This window comes from Dipodomys ordii, unplaced genomic scaffold (genome assembly GCF_000151885.1).
Source record: "Dipodomys ordii isolate 6190 unplaced genomic scaffold, Dord_2.0 Scaffold152, whole genome shotgun sequence".
Classification (NCBI taxonomy): domain Eukaryota; kingdom Metazoa; phylum Chordata; class Mammalia; order Rodentia; family Heteromyidae; genus Dipodomys; species Dipodomys ordii.
The window spans coordinates 1,534,546-1,542,899 of NW_012267368.1; positions in this window are offsets into that span (position 1 = coordinate 1,534,546).

Here is an 8,354-nt window from a genome sequence, read left to right on the forward strand (position 1 = left end):
GGGGGGGGGGGGGGGGGGGGTGGAGAACTAGCAGAAATCCAGAAGAGAAGTGTCCTTTTGATTGGATCTTGAAAAAGCGTTTCTTCAGCTAGGAAGGATAGACTTGCCCACACAAGGAAGAGGATAGAAAGAGGAGGGAAATGTAGACGGTCCTGTAAGAAACGAGGTTGGGCAGAGTGGAGTGGGCAGAGACTTCTCAGGGCTCTGTGCTGCTGAGTTCTAGTTTGTGTTCTTCATGCTCAGCTTTTTTTTTTCTATTCTTAATCTTTGTTCTCCTCACCCTCTCATCTCTCCTCCTGTTTGCTACTTCCTCCTTCTCCTCCCCTTCCTTCTCCTCCCTTCTCCTCCTTCTTCTTCTTTTTTCTCCTCCTCCATCCTCTCCTCTCCCCCCATTCTTTCATCTATCTCTTCCTCCTTTTTTCCTCCTCTACTTCCTTCTTTTCTTCCTCCTTTTCCCCCTCCTCTCACTCCTCCCCCTCCTCCTCTTTCCCCCTCCTCTCCCATTCTCTATGTATGTATGTGTATGCTATGTAGCCTGAGCTGGTCTCAAATTCACAGTGCTCCTGCTTCAGCTTCACAAGTGCTAGGATGACAAGCATGTACCATACACTCAGCCTCTCGTGGGCTCTTCACACACACTTCCATCTTCTACTAAAAAAGAGGGAATACCATGTTGTAGGAATTGGGAAACAGAGGCACTAGGCAATAGAACTTGAATCCCGCCCATTTGACTATGAATGCTGTTTAGTCTTCATCATCATGAATGACACAGGTTTAGTTTAGTAATTCCTTCTTGAAAGACATAATACACACACACACACACACACACACACACACACACAAAATCCAACAAGAAAGATGGTCCAGGTGCCAGTGGCTCACACCTGTAATCTTAGCTACTCAGGAGACTGAGAGCTGAGGATCATGGTTCAAAGCCAGCCCAGGCAGTCAAGTAAGTGCGTGAGACTCTTTATCTCCAATAAACTACTCAGAAAATTCTGAAAGAGGCACTGTGGCTCAAGTGGTAAAGCACTAACTTTGAGTACAAAGAGGCCTAGGACTGGCAAAAAAAAAATGTTGCAAGATATTTCCTTTTAGGCTGACTTGAATTTTATACCTTCTGAGACTAAGGCTAAAGACTGCGGTTCAAGGTCAGCCCAGGCAAAAAGTGCAACTCCATTTCAGTCCGTAAGCCAGGAGTGATGGCTTGCATTTGCATGGAGCTGGCTGCCTGAGGCCTAGATAGGAGACCATGTTGGTTCTAAGCAGGTCTTAGGCAAGTCCCTGTCTGAACAATAACCTGAAACAAAAAAAACGGCTGGAGGCATGGCTCAAATTCAAACCACAGTCTCACCAAAAATATAACAAACGAAGACACCAGAAGAGTCTCCATGTGGAGTGCCTGTTCCTACCTAGACCCATTTCCCTGGGGGCTGGAGGAGTCTGCCTTTTGTTTACTAGGCTGCCAGGTGTTGTTGACAATACAGCCCAGCCACCATTTGGGCTGCATCAAGGGCCACCAGCCTCCAGCTGTGTCCTCTGGTTAGGAGTCTTGTCCTAGGCCCAGGCCTCCCTTCCCTGCCCAGCTGTTCTTGTGGCCAGTCAGGAATGGAGGGTGTGGCAGAGAAGTGCAAGCAGACCATGACGGGTTGTGGGGGGCCCATTGTGTCCCACCCTGTAGTGGGGACAAGATGGAGTCCCACCCATTGAGGGACAGCGCCCCATTTCCCCCCTGACAGCCTGTTGTGGCTGACACTTCCTCCTCAAGACTTGTAATAAAGCAGCTGGCTGCTGTGGAACATCTGGGCTGGCTTGCTCTTGGCAGTGCCCTGGTAAGCGATGGAATCCTGAGCGGAATTAACAGGTCCCGGATGCATTCATTCACTGTAGCTACTTGTTACATGTTTTGAATGAAAGCATGTGGTGTTCATCGTTCCTCTCCCTGTCTTCACACCGAGATCATGAAGGAAACATCTCCATCTCTCCAGGAAATAGCCGATTTGGTCATTGTAAGCCTTGCTTCACTATTCTCTTCTAGATAACCAGAATAATCATTGGATGACAATGCCTACACGGTCCAACACACTGACAGCTAAGGGATTCCTCAGCATAGTTGTTCTTAGATTGAATTTAGACAGTCTTGCCTTCAGGACTGGAACTGGAGGATTGTCTTCAGCTTCAAAATCTATTTGGTAGTAATTTATTTTCCCTAGTAAAGGAAAAATAGTAGGAGACCTATGGCAATACAATGCTGATAAAATTACAGTGACCACAAACGTGAAATATGGACCATCTAAATTTGGGTTTTTGCTCAAGGTTTGATAGCACCGCCGGGACCACACCTCCACTTCCAGCCTCTTGCTGGCTAATTGGAGATAAGAGCCTCATAGATTTGTCTACTCAGCTGGCTTCAACTCTCAAGCCTCCTGCTAGGAGGATTAGCTGGGCTTACAGGCATGAACCACAGGCACCCCAAGTGGACTGCTGTCTGAGGGAGCAGAATCTGGTGGTCTGATCATTTTACAGGAAATCCTGAGGAATAAAAATCACCTGTGATTTTAACATGTGTTCATTTGTGATCTTAACATTTGCTGATGATGGGAATACTCTGGACTTAGCACAAAAAGGGAAAGAAGAAAAAAACACCCTCAATTTTGGCCTTCATAAGTATGGTTACTGTTAGCTTTGCTACTATTCGCCAGAATTATTTCTTTTAAATTTTCTCAAAACGATTTAAAACTACAAACAACACTTTACATATTAGTTCGTACATTTCTCCGATAGGCCAAGCAAGGCCTGGGAAGGTTAATTTTCTTAGAGAAGAGGAGGACCTGAGGTCCGTGTATGCGGGTCCCCTTCCAACTTGCATGAGTGGGTCCTCTCCCTGTCTTATATTTCTTTTTTATTTAAAATGGAACTGAACCTGTCATCTCCTCCTTCCCAAGTTCTAGATGTTACAGACTTAGAGAAATTTGGGAGAGCTAGGCATGGAGGGCCAGAATGTACAATGAGCCCAAATCGGCGAGGTGAATGTCTCCCTCCAGCGGTGGGGGGGGGGAGGCCAGCCCCCCTCCCTGGGTGCCATTTTTCTCTTCCTGAGCTCTCCACTTCCTGTCATCTCAAAACTGCTTTCAGAAGAGAAGATGTAAACAGATAGGAAATTCTCTCTCCAAGGTTATAGCCCCAGATGGAGAAGGAGAAGAGTACAGGTAACTATGTTCGGTCTGTAACTTCTTCCCAGCCATCTAGCTCTTTCCCCTAACATCATCATACCCCTTCCTTGCCCCTGCCTTGCCTTCTTCTCTCCCCTCGCCATGCTTTCCCACCTTTCTTTCCACCTCTACTCATTGATCCTTTTCCACAAAGAGCAAAATACAACCCCGTAAGGCACTGTAGCAGTGCAGATGAGTGGTGAGCCTCTTCCTGCCATTTCCTTCCTTCGATCAGAGGAAAATTTCTCAGTAGATCCCAAGAACCCTTGGGAGTGGAGGCCCCGGGAGTGGAGGCCCCGGGGGAGTGGCCTCGCTTTCCAAGTGTGCACACACAAATGCCCATATAACCCAGCCAACTGGACATCTCTCCGCTGTCCCATTAGTGTTACATAGCAACTGATTACGCTGCCAAGATTAAAATTCACTGGGGAAACTGCCTGTGGGTACAGGGAAACATTGCTCATGACCTGACTTTTCTCATGATCCTTTAGGAAAAAATAACAATGATTTCTTCCGTGCGGGCCTGTCCAAAACCAGCACAATCCCAAGGTCCTGCACATCCATATTCATTGGCGGTACAATGGTCCAGCTTATTACTTGTATAGCTCTAGCAGTTAAGAGATTACATTTTATCATCTTAAATTTCTCAACCTTTCTCCTCCCCTTCCCCCCACCCCCCGCCTTCGTTATGATCTCCTTTTTTAGCTTCAAAACAATATTGGCCAGTTCTAATTTTACAGGTGGGGAAAGGCTAGGTGATAGATGGCTGTACTTGTAATGCAGCTCGTTATGGAGATATTTAAGTAAGGCGGTTTTGTCATCTTCATGGATTGGCGTCTTTCTCTCTTGGCTGCTCTGTTTGTCTGACACCCATGGAAATGGATTTAAATGGCCTGGAACAAATAACTAAGTCTGAAGGGAGCTGTTAGCTATGCAGAGTGTCCCTGGTGTGGTAGGGAACCCATTCCCACCTGTGGTTATCCAGTCTGTCACCCTTCTGCTGGGCACCTTAAGTATCGTTTGTTGGAGTGTTATTTTCCAGGGTATTCATTCGAAATATCAGCCCACAGCAAAGAAACTCTCATTGCTGTCACAGACCATCGAGTTGAGCACCTTCCCGTGTGAGAACAACTAACAGTTGGATGGTTCTACATCACCAACGTAAAAGTTGGTTTGTTGTTTAATGAAATGAGTCTCCATTATTTCCTTACGCTATGATCAGTACCAAGGATGCCAGATAGTGTTTCCAGTTTTGACATCGTGGTGAAACATTTGCCTTTTTAATCAGTGTCACAAGTCTTCTGGGACCAAACATCTTCTTTATTCCAAACAATATTTAAAAATCACATGTCACCAGGCATAGTGAGTTACATCTGAAATCCCAGCACCCAGGAGGCCAAAGCAGGAAAATTTCAAGCTTGAGACCAACTTGGACTACTGAGCAGGACTTTCTCTTTTTTTGGGGGGGGGTCCAGTCGTGGGGCCTGAACTCTGGGCCTGGGCGCTGTCCCTCAGCTCTTCAGCTCAAGGCTAGCGCTCTACCACTTGAGCTACAGTGCCACTTTTGGCTTTTATCTTTTTGCTTATGTGGTGCTGAGGAATCGAACCCAGGGCCTCAGGCATGCAAGGCAAGCACTCTACCACTGAGCCACCTTCCCAGCCCCAGGACTTTCTTTTTTTTAAGTGCATTCATTTGGGGTGCATAAACTAGAAATACACAGATATTTTCAACACTTAGCCAAATGTGAGTGAGTAAACTACCATATCTGGGTTACAATGTAATCCTTCTGTGGCTTTGTGCTAGAAGAGTTTAAACTGGAAGAAAATGTTGACATTTCCTGGGAGGAACTTGGGAAGTGCTGTGAAGGGTAGAAAGAGAGAGAGAATAAACGATTCCTCTTCTCTAGAGGAACTGTGTGTGAAAAAATATGGCCAGCTTCTATGGTACATTAAGCTGGTGATGATTTTAATCAATTCTTAGCTATTGTGTGAGTGTGTCAATGTATTTGTTTGTTGGCCACTAATAGTTGCTCTCTTCATATGAACTTTTGAAATCATATCAAGTGAAGTAAGCCAGACCCAAAGAAACATAGGTCCCATGGTTTCCCTTATTTGCAATAATTAGGATAATCTTAACAGAGCAGAAAAGCTTAAAAGCTATGTACAAATGACCATATAAGATTCTGCTAAATGAGATGAACCCCAAGACATGGACACATGAGGTTTTTCTTTGTTGTTGTACTATGCAATTTTTTTTATTTCCTTTGTATATATTCCTCCCCCTATGGTCTATCCCTGTTGTCACTGTATTTGATTTTGGTCCTTTGCATCCTGTACATACATTTACCTAATTTGGGGAGGGGAAGGGAAATAACAAAAGGCTGAAACAAGGACACAGGATGACCCATTGCAACAATGATACCTACAAGACACTATGTTGGAAATGAACTTTACAACTTGAGGAGGGGATGTAGAGGAAGGTGAGGAGGGAAGTGATAGTAGGAGAAAAACAAAGGGGGGGGTAACAATGCCTGACAAGAAATGTACTCATTACCTCACTCATGTAACTGTAACCCCTCTGTACAGCATCTTTACAATAAAGTAAAATTTAAAAAAAAACAAAATGTCAAAGATACATATTTAAATGGTATATAGCCATTACTGTGTTCTCTGTTTCAACAACAAAATACCAGGTGCTGCGTACTACTTGTTTATTTATTTATTTATTTTCACTACTAGAGTTTGAACTAAGGGCCTTGAACTCTCACTAGGCTTTCTTGCTTGTAGCTTGTACTCTATCATTTGAGCCATGCCTTCGGCCTAGCTTTTTGCTGATTGATTAGATATAGAGTCTCACATTTTTCTCCCCATACTGGCTTCGAATCACAGTTTCAGCCTCTTTGGTAGTTAGGTTTATAAATGTGAGCTACCAGAGCTGGACCAAGGCTGGATGTTTTAGGCAGTAAAGAGCTTATTTAGCTCACAGTTTGGGAAGTTAAGATTCCAGGAGGCCACAGGCGTGCATTAGCTAATGTGTTAGATAATATGTGCTACCACAGAAGAGAAAGGGCATGCCGAAGAAAGAAGTTGGCAAGACAGGAAGCGAGAGCGATTCAGGGCCCAAACCTGCTCCTTTTGCTTTTCTATTTAATTTTATTTTTTTTGGAAGGGTGATGTACAGAGGAGCTACAATTACATAAACAAGGTAATAAGTACATTTCTTGTGGAACATGGCTACCTACTCCATTCTGTTTTTCTCCCCTTTTTCCCCCACCCAAGTTGTAAACTTTATTTCCAACCTAGTGTCTTAGGAGCATCACTGTTGCATTACATTCACCCTTTTTCCTTGTCTCATCATTTGTTATTCCCCTTCCCTTCCCCAAATCAGATAAACATATACATAAGACACAGGGTACCAAAACCAGAAACAGTGACTACCAGGAATAAACCAAAGGGGAAGGGAGGAAGAAAGAACTTGATACAGTGCCTAATTGTCTTCCACTTCACCTCACCCCCTAACTGATCTGTGGCCTCAGCTGTGCCCTGCTTGGCACTGAGCCTTTAGCTCTGACCCTGGGGGGACACTCAGCTCATATCTACTCTATAAACTGAATTCAGAAATGTTATCTTTTTCATGTAAATTTGAGGATGCTGCAGAAGGCTTGTGAGCCATAGATGCACGAGTCTCCTTGTCCAATAGAAGATATTTAGTGTTATTTCCACCATCAACTTTTTTTTTCTTCTTGTGCCAGTAGTGGGACTTGGACTCAGAGCCTGAGCTCTCTCCCATAGCTTTTTTAGCTCAAGACCGGTACTCTAGCCCTTGGGCAACATCTACACTTCCAGCTTTTTGGTGGTTAATTGGAGGTAAGAGTCTCATGGACTTTACTGGCTGGCTTCAACTATGATCCTCAGATCTTGACCTCCTGAGTAGCAAGGATTAGAGACATAAGCCACCAGCTCCAAGCCATCAACTTCTTTTTAAATTTTCTTCCCTCACAATTTCCTTTTTGCAAGCAAGGAAATAATAAATAAAATAGCACAATTAATATTACTTTGGTGTTTGAGAAAATACAACAGAATACCATAAAATACAATTAAGTAACCTAAATATGTTATCCTAGAAAACAATGGAAAAAATCGACACAAGTATTTAAATATTTTATTCTTGAGGTTGTTATAGAATGAATTCAAAAAATTAAAAATTTCCTAGAAACCAGACTCTAAAGGAAAAAAAATGTCTGAGGTCTTTAAGTTAATTATAAGTAGGGAAATTGTCAGACTCACTACAGGGTATTACCACAAGACAACAGAATTTGTTTTAGCAATATAATATCAAAGAAATCCATTTCGCGTTTTTTTCTTTTTACATTTTACAAAAAGTATCAAATCTTTATTTGACATCAACTCACTTTCCAAGTTTCACTTTTTACCAGAAAGAGATGCTTAAGGATTCATGTAAATTAGACATTTAGTAGGAAGGTGCAGACAATAAACACAGCTATAAAGGTTAGTGATATTTGAACCATAGACTTTTCTGACTGAAAACGGCAAGTTTCTGATACATCTCAATTCTAACAGAGATGGCAGGGAGTAACAGTGAGTTTGGATTGACTCAGGGTTGAAAAGGTTGAGCTTCAAGGGTCATAGAATCACTGCCCTCCAGGTTTTGAAATTTGTAATGACTTGAGGAATTGATTAATTCACCTAGAAGAAATGACATTAACAGAGAGGTTAATTAACATAGAAGAAGTGACATTATTTACTAACCAAATATGGCCACTATTTCCACGTGGTCTCTTTACATGAATCCTTGGTTAGCAGCAGTGAAGCACCTCCTCACTGACCAGGACTGGGCAGCATGGCTGGAGTGAATAGGCATGTTTCTTTGGAGCACTGAAGTGTGATCTAGTGTCCTTCACTCTTCAACGATGCATGCATCGTAGAGAAGCACTTGTGTTCTGTAGGTTACAGGGCTTGCTGAGAAGAGTACTTACAGGCTGGAAGACAGCTAAGAGACAATGTACTTATTAAAAACCCTGGATGTAATCTCCAGTTTTGCCCATCCAAGGAAGGAAGGAAAGGAGGAAGGGAGGGAGAGAAGGAAAGGAAGGAAGGAAGGAAGGAAGGAAGGAAGGAAGG